Consider the following 19,075-nt stretch of genomic DNA (forward strand, 5'->3'; position numbering starts at 1 on the left):
TTACAGCCTTGGAAACCCTGTGGGGCAGCTCTTGTCTGAACTACAGTGTGACTATGAGTAGGAATCAACTTGATGGCAATGGCTTTTGGGTACAACATAATTAAAAACCAGATTTTTTTTTTTCTTAAAGGCATCACAAATCTTTTTTTTTCTTTTTTGAGGGGAATGTAATGGAATTTGCCAAACTCACTACATTCTAATAAATTAACTAGTAGAAAGTTTATTACATCACAAGAAAAAAAAGTCAAATGATTTTATTTATCATCTGCTTTATATGTGAGACTTATCTTCCTTATTTTAATGGATATTAGGAACAGTGTTGTATTAATTTTTGCATTTTCCAAGGTCTTGTATAGTATATATTTGATTAACTGAATTAAATTTACTTTAAACCCAAAACCAGACCCGTTGCCATTGAGTCAGTTCCGACTCATAACCACCCTATAGGACAGAGTAGTGTCACCTCACAGGGTGTCCAAGGAGAGGTGGTGAATTTGAACTGCTGACCTTTTGGTTAGCAGCTGAACTCTTAACCACTGTGCCACCAGGGCTCCAACTTAACTTTAGAATATGCTTCATTTTCACGTACCTCACTGAGTTGCTTTTCAGTCCAACAGGTCATTAGCCAGGTACCCTCTGCATTTCTGACCCTGTGCAGGGCCATGCAGGGGGGTGAGGGGTGAGTAGAGGGTGGGGAGAGGACAAAGGTTTGCCCCTAAGAAGCGCAGGATCTGGTTGCTGTAGCCAAGGCAAACATGGACCAGAGAACTACACGAAGCAATGTGCCAGGACTGAGGACAAGTGCAAAGAAGCTAATGATCAAGAATCGGGGATTCCACTGGGTTTATCCTTCAGCCAAAGATCAGACAGGCCCATAAAACAAAAAGAGACTAAATGGGCACACCAGCCCAAAGGCAAGGCCAAGAAGGTGGAAGGGGACAGGAAAGCCGGTAATGGGGAAACAAAGTCAAGAACGGGAGAGTGTTAACATGTCGTGGGGTTGGCAACCAATGTCACAAAACAACATGAGTATTAATTGCTTAATGAGAAATTAGTTTGCTCTGTAAACCATCTAAAGTACAATGAAAATAAATAAATAAATAAATAGAATCAGGGATTCCAGCCATGGCTCTGCTACTAGCTAGCTGCATGAGAGCTTTGAGTCTATGGTTAGTCCCCTTAAGACCTCACTTATCATCTTTGGAAAGTATAGGTCTGAGCAGGCCACTGAACATCTAAATCAGGCAAGGCCTTCTGAATTAGAATAGCAACGGAGCTAACAACAATAATAATGCTTAACTGCAAGCAACAAAAACCAGCTCTCAATAATGTGATTTAAAAAAGAAAGAAGTAGAAAGAAAAAGAAATTTAAGACTATTTGGCAACTAACAGAACCACCAAAAGGCCTAGAGGACCAGGATCAGAAAATGGACAGAAAAAAAAAAAGAAAAAAGGCGTGACGCCTGATCAGCAGCCAAAATAGTGCCACACAACCTGGTACTGCTACTGACCCCTGGATTCCACAGCTTGTAGCATTGCGGCTGCCTTTAGTGGACACTTGACAGGGCTGCTGCTGATTCCAAGGGTGCACAGGTGCCTCTGCTGCTCCCACTGCCCAAGGAGCTTCCCCACCAGCCCAACTTCCTGTAAGATGGAGCCTGAGGACCAGGCCTAAGTCAGATGCCACAGCCCAGCTACAAGTACTGATGGAGAGTTTGTTTACTGGGAGGAGTGTACTTCCTTTCCTGCCCAACTCCCGAACTTAAAATAGGGGATTCTCCAAAGGCAAAAGAGGGTTTACATCCTGTTTAGATAAAAATCCAGCCATTTCAAACATGAAGAGGCTGCTTTTATTGTACCACACTTACCCACACAAAGGGCTCCACTCAGGTGTGGTAAAGTATTTGAGCCAGATTTACACGAACATTGAGTCCCAAAAGCATATTTTAAATATAGTGTAATTGTCCTTCTATGACCCCTTCAGATCATTGTATTCACAATTTTCTTATCAGCACATATTACATTTTAATGTGGTTAGTGATGTGCTCTGCCCTCTCCCAATGTGAGTTGCTGTAAGTCTTATTCTTCTCTGTAACCTTGACACACTGTAGGATGAAATAAATGTTTGATTTTTGTGGGTTTTTTTTTTGGGGGGGGGAGCTCACAGACAACAAAAAAAGTTTAATTTCTTTCATGCATAAATAATTCATGCAAATTAATAAGAAAATTACTAACACTTCAATAGATAATACAAAAAAGGACAATTTACCAAAAAGGAAATATTGCTGGATAATAAAAAATGTGAACATTTTCACGATCAAAGAAATAGAAAATAATATGAAGTGTCGTTATTATCAAATTTTCTAAACCTTAACATAATATGTAATGTATAATATATAGTATATAATATGTAATTTGTACACACAAACACACAATATTAAGTTGGTTGGGATTCGGTGAAATAGGCAGTTTCATATGTTTCTAGAGTGGCATAAATTCATGACATTTAACACAAACAATTTATAATATGCACTATGAGTTTTAAAATGTTTGCTATCCACTGGCTCTGCCATAACTCTTCTGATTATCTATCCGAAGGGCTAATACAGGGAGAAAAAAACATAAAAATGTTGACTGAAGTATTATTTGTAAGAGTAAAAAATTATGGAAAAAATGTAAATTTCTAAAACTTAGGAATAGTCAGGCAAACAATGAAATATTTAATCAATGGTGTATCAGGCCGTCAGTGAAAATGATGTCTATGAAATATTCATACTGATGCAGAAAACGTTGCCATGTGTACCTGGTATAGGCAAGCATTGTAACTAATTACACTCCATTGAAATTATTTCCTTACACACTTTTCTCTTTTATGAAACCATAATCTCTTCAAAGTCTAATATCTTGTCTTATTTATCTTTTTAAACACTGGTAACTAGTACAGTGTTACCTCATTTGTGCTCAGGAAATTGTTGGAGAATTAAATGAGCAAATGAGTAAGTGAGCAAATAAATATGTGTATGTCTTCTTTTAGAAAAGTGTTTCCCTGAGTGGTCTTTATGTTTGTTACTTTATGTACGCTATGACATAGAATGGAGCAACAGAGACAATTAATCAATATTATGCTGAAACTGTGCTCTAAAATTCTTTTTGAAATTCAGTGCCTCGTCTGGGTAAAAAGCATTTTCCTTTCCTTTTATTTTATTCAGCAGGTATAAAGCTAGATACAGTGAGTCCCTGATAAGCCACAATACTGACTGGATTTTCAAAAGGTCTCTATAATAAATCAGCAGATCATTTCTAGAATCTTTGAACAATATATAGAAGTTTTACACACACACACACACACATACACACACTCGACCTGTCAGGCTATCAGCGTCTGGCTCACATGTGCTCCTAGCTCAGTCTGACCAGCCAGAATATTGCCCGCAGAGGATGCCAGAGAGTGAACAGACCACCAAGCCCATAATTCATGCCTTTCAGATTTAAAGGAATGTTGGAAGTACCACTTGAACAACATTTACTTGAGTTGTACCAATTGTTTAATCTTCAGAGCAGGCCAGGGCAGAAGACTAATACAAGATGAGGTCAACTGCCAGGCATAAGCATGTGCCTCCGAGACCATAGTAGGACATGTGTGCCTGGATTAAGGAATCCTCATGGAAAATTTAACCGTTCTCAGACTCCCAAAAATAACTACAACACTATGACCCCATAGGTAGCATGGGGATTTACCTACGTATCATATCAATTATTCATGAAATGTTTTATGCATAAAAAGTTTATTCCAAGGTTACTGATAGATATAAACACAAAAACTTCATAGAAGGAAAAACATAAAATAATATTAGCATATCTACTCATTCCGTCACAAGGTTTTTATGCCCAAAACATGGGCTCTGAAAGCTGGGTCATTATACATAATGTCACCTGAGCTAACAAAGTAAAAGAGGGTGGGGCACTGATGTGCAGAGCTGGAGAGCTGAGCCCTGTGAGCAAAAGCACAGGCTAGAGAGTCAGGGGCACCAGGATTCAGCTCTTAGCACTGCACTGCACTGATGAGCTGCGTGTCCTTGGTTAGTCAGTCACTCTGGCTGCTGATTCCTCACCTGTAAATGGGAATCATACAACAACAATAATAACAATAATAATACCTACTCATAGATTCACCATAGGAAGCAAATAAGCCCACAAAGCATGAAGCACAGTTTGTGGCCACTAAGCCAGTTGCCACTGAGTGGATTCTGATTCATGATAACCCCATGTGTGCAGAGTAGAACTGAACTTCTTAGGGGCTTCATGGCTTTAACTTTTCAGAAGCAGATTACCAGGCCTTTCTTCCCAGCTGCTTCTGGGTGAATTCGAATTGCCATCCCTTCAATTAGCAGCCAAGAGCTTAACCATTTGCACCGCCCAGAGACTCCATGATAAATACTAAATAATACTATTAAAAAAAAAAAAAAAACCCCAAACTCTTTGCAGCCTAGTCAATTCTGACTCATAGTGACCCTATAGGACAGAGTAGAACTGCCCCATAGGATTTCCAAGGATCAGCTGGTGGATATGAACCACTGACCTTTGCAAGTGTCTGTGTGACGCAGTTGATTTAGTCGATAAAGCACATAACCACAAAGGAGAATGTCGTCAATCTGAGAAGCGGTACAGATTATATCGGGCAGCTTTACTTAACACAATGGACCAGCAGATTGGGGTAAAAAATAGTAAATGCTACGACTCGACGGCACTGGGTTTTGGTTTGGGTTAAGAATGCCAGGACTATCTTTCAAAATGCTAATGAGCATAGAAACATTACAACTAAAGTAAAAGAGCAATTTTCTTCTAGGGCTCTTATTCTGGGCTGATTACATGCTTGGCATAGGGGAGGAGGACAGGGTGGTGGCTTGGTGCAAAATTCTAGTGATTATTGTGGTTTCCATGACTGCATTTCTAGAAAGGTCCACCCCTGAAAGAGGACAGGAGAAATAAAATGCCTGTATAGCATGCTTTTAAGAGATGAGAAAAGGATCCCGATTAGTATGATTCAGCAATGGTAAACTGTAAATTCTTTCAAAAATATTTGTTTTATCTAGAATCTTCAGCTCACTATACAGTCTAACAAAAATTCCATATATCTCAGTAACAGATTTCAGGAAGCATAGTTTTGTTTAAAATGTTACTTTCATTTTTTGCTAACAAAAGACATCTAAGAAGTTTCCAGTGACCTTCTTGGTGTTAAATGCTGTCAAGTTGATTCCGATCCATAGCGACCCGATGTCCAACAGAATGAAACACTGCCTGGTCCTGCATCACCCTCCCAACTGTTGCCTTGTTTGAGCCCATTGCTGAAGCCACTATGTCAATCCACCTCACTGAGGTCTTCTTCCTTTTTGCTCTCTACTTTACCAAGCATGATGTTCTCCAGAGACTTGTCCCTCCTGATAATATGTCTAAAGTATGTGAGATGACGTCTCACCATCCTTGCTTCTAAGGAGCATTCTGGCTGTACTTCTTCCGAGACAGATATGTTCATTCTTCTGGCCGTCCATGGCATATTCGTTATTCTTTGCCAATACCATAATTCAAATACATCAATTCTTCTTCAGGCTTCCTTGGTCATTGTCCAGCTTTGTCGCATGTGTATGAGGCAAATGAAAATACCATGACTTGGGTCAGGCACATCTTAGCCCTCAAGGTGACATCTTTGCTTTTTAACACTTTAAAGCGGTCTTTTGAAGCAGATTTGTCCAGTGCAACGTGTCGTTTGATTTCTTGACTGCTGCTTTTGTGGGCGTTCATTGTGGATTCAAGTAGAACGAAATCCTTTTGACGTTTTCAATATTTTCTCCATTTACCATGATGCTGCTTATTGGTCGAGTTGTGAGGATTTTTGTTTTCTTTATGTTGGGGTGTAATCCATATTGAAGGATAACCTTACAAACAATGAAACAACCCTCCCTGACATTCAGGTCCAATTTTTCTAGGCACAGCATTTTGAAAGGTGTCTTAGTGACAAACATTACTTTCTTTCTTCTTATGTTTTTGTTCCCTCTCCTAGTTTTTTTCTCTATCCAGTAGTTTTATTTATTTTATTATTTAAAGTGGCAGTAGCAGTTTTCCATAATTTCTGCATTGCTTAAAAATTACTAAAATCAATGCCCAGTTTGCCTAAAAAACTACATTTCTCATAATGCAATATCTAAGACATTTTTCAGCAAGAAAAGTGAAATTTTTTTAAATCAACATTAACTATTAAGATCCATTAAAGATGGAGTCTTGGTGGTACAGTGGTTAAAGGCTCGGCGGCTAACCAAAAGGTAGGCAGTTCAAACCCACCAGCCACTCCCCAGAGGAAGATGTGGCAGTCTGCTTCCTTGAAGATTTAAATCGAAAAAACCAAACCTGTTGGTGTCCAGTTGAGGCAGTTTCCAAGGGTTTCCGAGGTGGTTTCCAAGGAGCACCTGGTGGGTTCAAACTGCTGATGCTTTTTGGTCAGCGGCTGAGCTCTTTAACCACTGTGCCACCAGGGCTCACTGGAAACCCTATAGGGCAGTTCTAGCCTGTTCTGTAGGGTCACTGCTGGTTGGAATCAACTAGAGGACAGTGGGTTTGGTTTTGGTATTAATAGATGAATGGGATGGACTTCAGAACATTAAGAGTTAACTTCTTTGTATTTCAGTTTCCTCATCTGTGAAATAGGAATAAAATATAACATAATTATATACCAGAGGCTATCCTAGGATCTTGAGATTATTTTATCCTCATATGTACCCTATGAGGTAGTAATAGTGTCACCAGTTTTACAGATGAGGCAGCAAAGAGATAACAGCCACACACTTAGTGGATGGCAGACCCTGAAATGAGGGACCTTACACGTGCACAGTGCTATGCTTTGGAGAATCAAGACTAACGTAATCAACAGACCGTGCTGTGTTTCTAGGAATATAAACCTTTCATGAAGAAGAAAAGCTGTTTTAAATCTCTAGAATTAGGCATTTCAAATCCTCACATTCTCTAATCTAAGAAAAACTCCCAATAGAAATCAACATTGTTTTTCATAATTGTAATATTCTCCAGGGTTTACAAACAACCTGAGATGGAAATAAGTACTGACATAAGGATTTGTGACCAGATCAATGTGTAATTATGTTTTTTTTTTTTTTTGGTATAAAATTCTCCTGTGGAAAACTGCATTTAAATCCTCCTAAGAGACTCAAAAAAAAAAAAGAAAGAAAAAAAATTTTTTTTTTTTTCTTATTAAGAGACTCAGCTCTAGCTTATAGATGACTGGTGATAAGTCACATTAGGAAGAGAAAGGAATTAGTAAGGAGACACCACACGCACTGTAAGCATCTTTCCAGGCAATGCCCTACTTCAGCCAACGTGGCAGGAAGCCTGAGGTCAAGAGGAGAATCCTATCACTTCTTCCCTCTTTGCTGCTGAAGAGACCAGTCGAGTATAAGCTTGTAAGAATAATTCAACTCTCTACACAATGTTTATATGTTTCTTCGTTCAAGATGAGAGTAGATGGCATGTTGAAGGTGATCTTTACACCCACATCCACTCAATCTCCTTCAGTAGAACTATTTCCTACTTCAGAGGATAGCAGTTTGAAAAATGTATGTAATAATCAGTTCAGTTTTCAGTTGGAAGTGTAAAATCACACAGCAGTTAAGGAAAGACATAACAATAATCCACCACCCATTCGTCAGTTTGTCATATTGTGGGGGCTTGAGTGTTGCTATGATGCTGGAACCAGTACTGCAAATACTAGCAGGCTCGTCATGGTGGACATTTTTGGGGGAGATTACAGGTTAAGACAAACCAGGAAGAAAGGCCTGGTGATCTACAACCAAAAAATTAGCCAATGTAAACCTTGTGGATCAAAACAGAATATTTTCCTGTATAATACTAGATGAACCCCAGAGGTTAGAAGGATTGTGAAGACAGTGAAGGACAGGACATCCTTTCATCTGTTATACAAAAAAAAAAAAAAAATTTTCTTTTTTTTTTATACATAAGGTCACCATAAATCAGAGCCAACTCAATGGCAGCTAACATCATCAATAACAACAAACATAACAATAATAGCCATAATAATAATAGCTCAGGGACCCACATTATGCAGTTCCAAGCTCACCATCCACTGTGATAGTCCACAGTGTAAATGGTGCCCTCTGGAGTTGTGCAGCAACAGGGCTCTAGTGTCAGGCACCATTCTAATCACTTGTTATCCGTTAACTACTTTAATCCTCTAAACAAGCCAATGAAGAAAAGATGACTGTGTCCCCATTTCACAAATTAAAAAGAAGCTAAATCAGTCCCTGGAGAAGGACATCATGCTTGGCAGAGTACAGGGTCAGTGGAAAAGAGGAAGACCCTCAACTGGGTAGATTGACACAGTGGCTGCAACGATGAGATCAAGCATAACAACTATTCTGAGGATGGCTCAGGACCGGGCAGTGTTTCGTTCTGTTGTGCATAGGGTAACTATGAGTCGGAACCGACTCGATGGCACCTAACAACAACAAGAAGTCACTTTAATACAGTAGGTGGTGGAACCATGATTCTAAGCAGGTTTCTCATCCTAAAATCTTCTTGCAACCATGACATTCTGTTGTAAGAAGATGAGGAAAGCAGGATCTAAAGGGTAGGAACTAGATTTAACAGAGTGACCCAAGACGAAATAAGCCAGCTACAGCCTATTTTTCTCACTGATTACTACTAAAAACTCAACACAATAAAATAATTAACTGCTTGAGGACTCTGAAAAATAAATAATATCGATAGCAGGAGGAGGAAGAAAAAAAGACAAAACATGAAAAAAAATGTAAGGGGAGTAAGTTTCCAAATTTGTTTTCCTTTTTTGTCTATTAGGTTTGAACAGAATGAGACCCCAGTTGTGGGATGGTACAGCAGTTACAGATGGCAAAATATATAAGACAAAATCCCACTTTCTGGCCAGAGGACCAGGAAAACAAGCCCCTGCAAGCTGGACAATGTGTGTAGGCAGAGGGAGAGGAGGATGGAAGCCATGTTTTGTTTTTCTTTTTTCCTTCTTCGTGTCCTGCCCCAAAGGCAGCCCCAGTCACCAAGCTTCACAGCCACTACAGCCACATGAGTATCTGAGACCCCAAGAGAAAACTCATCAGCCTGGCTACGGAAACTTGAAAGGTAAGCTTTTCTAATATAAACAGCATGAGTAGAGTTCCTGTTAATTTCTCTTTCTTCTCGGCCTTAGTCGTGTGAAGCTGTGTGACAGAACAGAAGGATAAAGCTGGATGGGAGAAGTGGGTAAAAGATCTCCTGTAAGCGCAAAGAAGGGAAATTCTGCACACAAGAAGGTTGAAGGGAAGATTCCCTAATTCTGTGTGTAAACCATTGCAAGTTCCGGGCTTATCTGCAAACTGTGAGTGCATGAAATAGACAGAAAGAAGCAAAGCTAAGGCACTGAAAACTAAACTAATATAAAAAATCACGACCAAGTCCCAAACTACCCCTTAAGGGGCACACACAGAAAGCAGACCAAAACAGCATAGCAAAAGCTTTGAAAACCATACAAACATTGAAGGCTGGATAGAACTTGCAGGCTGAGATTATTGCCTGCTAAAACAAAACAACAACAAAAATTAATATTTTTTGAGAGATTTCAACAAGATTCAGAGCCTAATAGGCAATATTCAAAATTTTTAGTATACAATACAAAATTAACTGACTATAAGGAATCAGAAATATGTGACTAATTCAAAAAGATGATTAACAGATACTAATTCCAAAATAACCTTGATTAAGGCTTTAAATCAGCGATTAAAACGATTCTCCATGAGGTAAAGGCAAATGCTCTAGAAATGAATAAATAAACAGAAGTTCTTAGTAGAGAAATAAAACCTAGTTTAAAAAACAGAATATTTGGAACTGAATAATACACAATCTGAAAGGAAAAAAAAAATCCACTGGATGAGCTCAATAAAATGGCAATGATAGAGAAAAAAGTCAGTGAATTTGAAGATAAATCACTAGAAATAATTCCAAATATGAAATTCAGTTAGAAAAAAAAAATTATAAAAGAAAGAGCACAGCTTGAGGAACTATGGGACAATACCAACATCCGTGTTGTTGAAGTCCCAGAAAAGGGAAAGATAGAGATTTGTCCATTTAAAAAAAAAATCCAGAAATAGTAGCTGAACACTTTTTAAATTTGGTATAAATTTGGAGATCTTTGAAGCTCATTAAATGTCAGACAGAATGAACTCAATGAAAACCATGACAAGACATATCATAATTTATCTGCTGAAAAGAAGTAGTGATAATAAGAGATATTGAAGACAACCAGAGAAAGACAACTCATTACATTACAGAAATAATTACTCAAATATCTGAATGTCTCATCAGAAACCATGGAATCCAGAAGACAGTGAAACACCTTTCAAGTGAAAAAAGAAAAAAAATGTGAACCTAGAATTTTATATTCAGTATGAAGCTCCATCAGGAATGAAAGCCAAAAAAAAAAAAAAAAAAAAAAAATTCCCAAAGGAAAGCTAAGAGAATTTGTTGCTAGAAGATTTTTTTTTATGGAATTTTTTTTTTTCAAACAGAAGGTAAATTGTAACAGAGGGAAACGTGAAACTTCAAGAATGAAGGAAAAGCAAGAGAAATGGTAAATACCAGTAAATGCAAAAGAATTTTTTGACTCACAGAAACTCCATGTGTTAGAGTAGAACTGCCTGATAGTTTTCTAGGCTGTAATCTTTTTGATAGCAGATAGACAGGTCTTTCTCCAGGGAGCTGCTGGGTAGGTTTGAACGACCGTCTTTTCCGTTAGCAGCTGAGTGCTTAACCATTGCACCTTCACTGGGGTTAATTTATATCCACCTGATTAAGTAATCCTGTTTGTCTAACTGAGATATGAGCAGTCCCGGTTTATGTCCTCTGTCCTTCCCTGCCAGTTGTAAAGCAAGGTTCATTACAGCTCCCATTGCTCAGAAAGAGCTCATAACCCTAAAAACAATTAACGAGCCTCTTAGATTTTATCGAAGAGAGAGTTCATAAGGGAGAGATGCAGACATGTGGCACAGCACATCGAGTCACATACAATTTCTTAAATATTCATTTCACTTGTCTTCTTTCCCAAGTTTCCCTGGCCTCAGTTCAAACTTGAGTAATTCCTTCTCTTTCTATGCCCGCAAGCAGCCTCAAGCAACGCTTAAACCAGCACTCTTAGCTATAGACTCCTCCTCCAGGGCTTCTTAATCTTTTATCACATTCTCCTCCAACAGGTAATACAGCACCTAAAGAATTTGAATACATTTAGAATAGAACTTCTAACATAGGACTTACTTGTTAATGTCTATCTGCTCCTCTACTATACTAAATGTCTTTAACAAAATTTCCTTTTGAATCTCCAGGGTCTATTAAAATTATTGCTCTCTAGTAGGTATTCAAAATATCTTTATTGAAATTATAACTTTTTATAAAAAGAAAAAGTTCTATCGGAAACCTATGGTATACTTACACTGGGCATTTCTCAGAAAGGGGTAGGGAGATGCTACCAGGAATCTACTTGCCTGAAGCACTGAGGAGGAACCTGAGTTGAAGACAAGTCTAGACACCTGGAGCTGAATCTGAACTAAAACAGAAAAGGACATTGTTCTTCAAGTTGCCATCAGAGATAAAGCAAGGGGCTATTCCACAGTTAAATGAGAGGAGAGAACATGATTCACAACTAATTAGCCAAGAGCACTTTATAAACACCCCTGAGCAAACACAGAACTATTTTCTGGAAGCTGCAGATATGGTATCCGCAGGTCAGGTAAGAAAAGGACCAGGGGAATTGTGTTTCTCTTTTTAAGATAATTATTATCGTACTATTTTAAAAAATGATTTTATTGTGTTTTTGGTGAAAGTTTACACAGAAAATTAGGTCCCCATTTAATAATTGCTATATACATATTATTCATTGACATCAGTTATATTTTCCACATTGTATCAACATGCTCATTACATCCGTTCTGGTTCTCCATTTCCATTTCCCTTAATCTAGCTTCCCTACCCCCTTGACCTTCTCATCTTTGCGTTAGGTTAAATGTTGACCATTTAGTCTTACATAGACAATTCTTTTTTTTTTTTTTTAATAGTACAGTACTCATGGGTGATATTGTTTATTTTATGAGCCATTCTGTTATTTAACCCAAAGGCAAACTCTGGGAGTGGTTTCACTTCAGAGTTTAAGGGATATCTCAGGGCGGTATTCTAGAGGCTTCCTTTAGTCTCTACCAGTTCAGAAAATCTGGCCTTTCTTTAAGAATTGGAGTTTTGTTCTAAAATTTTCTCCCATTCTATCCAGGACCATCTACTGTGTCTGTAGTCAGAACAGTTGGTAGTGGTAGCCCACCACCATCTAGTTCTTCTGGTCTCAGGATAGATAAGGCCACGGTTCATACAGGCAATTAGTCCTGTAGGCTGGTTTCTTCTTTAAAAGAGTCTTTGATTTCCTTCTATCTCTTTTGCTCCAGATGAGTAAAGGCCAATAGTTGGAATCACCCCAATTTTTACTTCCAAAAATCTAGAGTTATATGCCTTATTCAAAGATTCAGAGAAGGAAATTACAGTCTGTATGCTGAGCACTTTACGAAAATTATGCGCACTTCCTGACTCCTCTTCACTCCATATCCAATCTATAAGCAAATACTGTCGGCCCTAAATCAACATATAACCAGAATCCAATGACGGGTCACAGCTAGCACCTGTTTCAAGTCAGCATCATCTACTGTTATTGTTGGGTACCACTGAGTGGATTCCAACTCACAGTGACCTCAAGTGACAGAATTGACATGCACCACGGGTTTTTTGTTTTTGTTTTGTTTTTTTGGCTGTAATTTTCATGCAAGCAGATCGCCAGGTCTTTCTCCCGCACACCCAGTGGTTGGATTTGAATTGCCTGCCTTTTTGTTAGTAGCTGAGCCCTTAACCATTGCAGCACCAGAGCTCCTTTATGATCTGGTACCTGGATTAATACAATAACCTCTGAATTTTTTGTGTTCACTCTCCCTACTTTAACTCTTGCTGTTCTAAGATCTGAGGCTACTTGTGGAATCACTAGACTTCTGCAACCTGCAAAGACTTCTACACTGAGCCTACTCTGCGTAGAGCACCCAGAGTAGTCCTTTAAAATGTAAGTCCAATCAGATTCATTTCCCTGCTCAGAAACATCCAACGCCTTCCCATTGCATTTCATATAATATCCATGACACTTATCATGGTCTATGAGGCTTCACATGATAGGACTCCAATTCTATCTCATATCCCTTTCCCACTTTTGCACTGTGCTCCAGCCCCCTGGCCTTCTTGCTGGTGGTCCACGTCCCAAACCCACAGCCCTTGTTCTGCTTGGACTTCTCTTCCCCCATATATTATCCTGATTGGCTCACTTGCTTCGGATGCAAGTGTCTGCTTCAATATCACCTCCCAGAGATGCCCTCCCTGACCACACTATCTAAAAAAGTGGCCCCCATCACTCTCTGGCCCATTTTACTGGGCTTTATTATTTTTTTTTTTTTCTTAATAACACTTACTGCTACTGAACATGATGCAACTACTTGTTGTTTTCTCCACTAGAATATCAACTCCATGAGGGCAGGGATTCTTCTTTACCATTGTATTCCCAGCTCCTAGGACGGCACAGGCATATAATAAGCAGTTGGTAAGTATTATTCAATGGATGAATTAATTCATCTTGTTTAAACCCCGCAAAAAATAAGTTCAATCACACTGATAAGAAAACCATTCCCAGAAGGTGGAATAACTTCTGAAGGTCACCAGCTTAAAAGTTCAGTCAAAGATTGAAACTCAAATCTCCTTGATTGCAAACCCATCGGGACATTTTTTCACTTCATAATAAATGTTCATAAAAATCATCCATGTGAATACATTATCTCCCATCAGAATAATTTTTTTCTCACATGCTTGTGAAACCAATCTTATGATTCTTTTACTATACTAATATATTGGATGTGAATATAGTCCCTCATGTTTAATAACTACTAATAACAATAACTATTCTATTTGAAAAGTTACAGTCTAGTCTACAGCTTTCTTAAAGATGACACCCACATTTTAGTAATATTCTTCACAATTTCATTATGTATTCCTATGTTCCAACACTCAATGGAAGATGTAGAATAAATGAAGCAAGTTTTCCCTCAAATATCCTGAAAAGGAAGTTAAGACAGGTAGGTAAATATCTGTAAAACAAGCTAAATGGGACCTTTTTGTACTTAGACCTCCTTGCATAGGAACTAAGTTATTCTAAAGTATCTCTATGACCTTCTCATATATACTTCATTTATCAAAATGTACCAGAAACCATTTTATTTTACCTCTTTTCAAGATTTTCTTCACTTAAAATAGGAATTCAGCCATAAGCTTTAAATGGGTATCTCCTAAAAAAAAAAAAAAAAAAGGTACGTTTTTGTAATTAGAACAAACACATTCCCATTTTATTCCTATTTTTGAACCTTTAGGACCCTGTGGCATAAATTCACAGATATTTATGTTCCCACCCAAAACATTTCATATATAAAAGTATGTAGCACTATAACATCACAAGTTGTATCTTCCACTTATCTTTTCAATATGATATAAAGGATATCGTGTAAAACATTACACTGAAGAGCCTAATTTTTCAAGAAATCTAATGATTAAATGACTCTTCTGCTTTGCCCACAAGATATTGGAACTGCAGTTAACATGAATGCATCAATGCATAAATAATAACTAAGATATACAAGTTCTTCCAGTGGAATAACTATGTTATTCTGCCCCACAAATGTCGTAAGCAAATTTAACACCAGCTGTTCAAACAGAATTGGCACAATTATTTTTTATGTATTCCTCTGAGTTTTGAAATATATATTCATATTTTTATAAAGTATATCTGTATTACACAGATTCTTTGTAATGAATAATAAATTATGTTAAGCAAATAAGTTGTCTAAAGTCAAAATATGACTTGTTTTAAAGCTAAATGCTAGACTTTAGATCCTGATTCCTATATAACCAAAAAACCAAACCCAGTGCCGTCGAGTTGATTCCAACTCATAGCAACCCTATAGGACAGAGTAGAACTGCCCCATAGAGTTTCCAAGAAGTGCCTGGTGGATTCGAACTGCCGACCCTTTGGTTAGCAGCTGTAGCGCTTAACCACTAGGTCACCAGGGTTTCCAATTCCTATATACTTGGAGTCTATTTCAAATGGACCTTAGTGCAATGCAGTGGCAGGTGAACAGGGTTTATAGCAGAAAGCCCTGTAATTGAGTTCCATGATCTAGCAACTCCAACAGCTTGCAAGATCAGAGCAAAGGACTGCCTTGTGAGAGTGGTGAGATGCCAGTTCCTCTGCTTATCATCGCTTAGATTTTTTTTACTGATGTCCAATATATGTGATACAAAGTCTCACCATCCTTTCTTCTAAGGAACATTCTGGCTGTACTTCTTCCAAGACAAATTTGTTCATTCTTCTGGCAGTCCATGGTATATTCAATATTCTTAACAAATACCATAATTCAAAGACATAAATTCTTCTCCAGTATTCCTTATTCATTGTCAAGCTTTCACATGCAAATGAGGCAGTCGAAAGTACCATGGTTCGGGTCAGGCGCCTTTGCTTTTGAACACTTTAAAGACACCATTGCTTAGTCCTCAAAGACACCTTTGCTTTTGAACACTTTAAAGAGGTCTTTTGCAGCAAATTTGCCCAATGCAATATGTCATTTGATTTCTTGACTGATGCTTCCATGGTTGTTGATTGTGGATCCACGTAAAATGAAATCTTTCTCCTTTTATCATGATGTTGCTTATTGGTCCAGTTGTGAGGATTTTTATTTTTATTTTCTTTATGTTGAGATGTAATCCATACTGAAGACTAGTCTTCGATCTTCAACAGTAAGCGCTTCAAGTCCTCCTCACTTTCAGCAAGCAAAGTTGTGTCCTCTGCATATCGCAGGTTGTTAATGAGTCTTTCTCCAATCCTGCAAATCCGTTCTTCAAATAGTCTAGCTTCTAGGATTTGTTTGCTCAGCATACAGATTGAATAAGTATGGTGAAGGGATACAACCCTGACACACACCTTTCCTGACTTTAAAGCACGCAGTATCCCCTTGATCTGTTTGAATGACTGCCTCTATGTACAGGTTCCTCATGAGCACAATTAAGTGTTCTGGAATTCTCATTCTTTGCAATGTGATCCATAATTTGTTATGTTCCACACAGCCGAATGCCTTTGCATGGTCAATAACACACAGGTAAACATCTTTCTGATATTCTCTGCTTTAAGCCAAGATCCATCTGTCATCAGCAATGATATCCCTGGTTCTACATCCTCTTCTGAATCCGGCTTGAATTTCTTGCAGTTCCCTGTAAGGTACTGTAGCAACTGATTCTGAACGATCTTCAGCAAAATTTTATTGTGCATGAGATTAATGATACTCTTCTATAATTTAAAAAAAAAAAATTTTTTTTCTGTAATTTCTGAATCCTGTGGGATTACTTTTCTTTGGAATAGGCACAGATATCAGTTGACCAGGCAGCTGTCTTCCAAATTTCTTGGCATAAACAAGTTTGCACCTCCAGCACTGCATCTGCTTGTTGAAACATCTCAGTTGGTATTCTGTCAATTCCTAGAGCCTTGTTTTTCGCCAGTGCCCTCAAAGTCCAATGCAGCTTGGACTTCCTCCTTTAGTACCATAGGTTCTTGATCATAATCTACCTCCTGAAATGGTTGAACACCAACCATATCTTTTGGTACAGTAATCCTGTGAATTCCTTCCATCTTCTTTCAATGTTCTGGGTGTTGTTTAATATTTTCCCTGTAGAATTATTAAAATTGCAATTCAAGCCTTGAATTTTTTCTTTGGTTCTTTCAGCTCTAGAAATGCTGAGCATATTCCTCCCTTTTGGCTTTCTAACTGCAGATCTTTGCATATTTCATTATAATACTGTACTTTGTCTTCTCAAGCCACCCTTTGAAATCTATTCAGCTGCTTTACTTCATTTCTTTCATTTGCTTTATCTACTCTATGTTCAAAAACAAGTTTCAGAGTCTCTTCTGACATCCATTTTGGTCTTTTCTTTCTTTCCTGTCTTTTTCATAATCTTTTACTTTCTTCATGTCTTTAGTCATTAGTGTTTAATGCATCAAATCTATTCTTGAGATGGTGTTTAAATTCAGGTGTGATATACTTAAGGTCATATTTTGGCTCTCTTGGATATGTTTTAATATTCTTCAGCTTCAACTTGAACTTGTATATGAGCAGTTGATGGTCTGTTCTGCAGTGGGCTCCTGGCCTTGTTCTGACTAATGATATTGAGCTTCTCCACTGTCTCTTTCCACAGATGTGGTCAATTTGATTCCTGTGTATTTCTTCTGGCAAGGTCCTAGCCAATTATACTGTTGAAAAAAGGTATTTGCAATGAAGAAGTTGTTGGTCTTGTAAAATTGTATCGTGCAATCTCCGGCATCATTTCTGTTACCAAGGTTGTATTTTCCAACTACTGATCCTTCTTCTTTGTTTCCAACTTTCCCATGCCAATCACCAGTAATTATCAACGCATCTTGATTGCATGTTTGATCAATTTCAGACTGCAAAAGCTGGTAAAAATCTTAAGTTTCTGCATATTTGGCCTTAATGGTTCCTTTGTAAATTTGATTAATATCTGTATTAACTGGTTTTCTTTGTATGGATATTTTTCTATTTCTGACAGCATTGTACTTTGTGATAGATCTTGAGATGTTCTTTTTGACGTTGAATGTGACAACGTTTCTCTTCAATTTGTCATTCCCAGCATAGTAGACCGTATGATTGTCCAATTCAGAATGGACAACATCAGTTCATTTCACCTCATTAATGCCTAGGATATTGATGTTTATGCATTCCATTTCATTTTTTTTAACTTCCAATTTTCCTAGATTCGTATTTTGTACATTCCACATTCTGATTATTAATGGATGTTTGTAGCTGTTTCTTCTCATGTTGAGTCCTGCCAAAGAAGGCAAATTACCCAGCAAGCCAAATTACTATCAAAGTCAGTTTATTAGTTGATACAGGTACTTAATATTGTCAAGCTGAGCAAACATAAAAATTTCTTACCAGTATATTCTCTCCACACAATCAAGCTACAAGAAAAACCAATTAATAATCAGAAATGTGCCTGTATATCATGGCTTTGAAACAAAGGATTCAGTTTACAGTTTTGATGCTTACTGACTCCGGCTAGGGTAGTCTGATGCACCCTTCCCTGGAATCAGGTAGATGGTATATTGAGAAGAATGTCTTCTCCTCAGACTATGTTTGGAAGAATAGAACTTCAATTGGTGGTTATACCTTCTTTTTCAAAGATTTTTCCCTAATATTGATGGAAGGTTTTTAGTCCATCTATTCCAAGTCATTCCCTTGACAGTGGCACCTTCAAGTTAAATGCTCCTCCCAGCTGCTTTCTTATACACTAGAGTTCACAAACTGAAATTCCCTTTCAAAGTGATACTTCAATATCATGAGGATTTGGGATGATGATAAGCCAGGTCTCACTTAGTTTTATGGCTTTGTTTCTCACTTCTTTTTGCAAAACAATACCATTTAGAGTTGCATGAGTGTATCAGTCTGCTTTCCCACTAGCCCTGTTTTCTTGTATTCTATTCCACTCTAATTCTCCCAAGCTGTGCTGGTCTCCTATTGTGACTTTTGGAAAGCCCCACACCTCTTGTCCAGGATCCATTGCTCACCCCCTCTTTAGCAGTGTGTTTCTTTAAGTCTGTTATTCTACCTAGAACACAGTCAACAATCCAGTTTTGTGAGGCATCTGTTGCTCTAAGACATAATACATTTTTTTATGCCCATTATACCTATTGCTGTCGAGTCAATTTCGAGTCACAGCAACCCTATAGGACAGGGTAGAACTGCCCCATAGGGTTTCCAAGGAGCAGCTGGTGGATTTGAACTGCCAGCTTTCTGGTTAGCAGCCAAGTGCTTAACCACTGCACTACCAGGGCCCCACATTTTTTATATCTACTTAAAAAAATCCT

Source organism: Loxodonta africana, chromosome 7 (genome assembly GCF_030014295.1).
Source record: "Loxodonta africana isolate mLoxAfr1 chromosome 7, mLoxAfr1.hap2, whole genome shotgun sequence".
Classification (NCBI taxonomy): domain Eukaryota; kingdom Metazoa; phylum Chordata; class Mammalia; order Proboscidea; family Elephantidae; genus Loxodonta; species Loxodonta africana.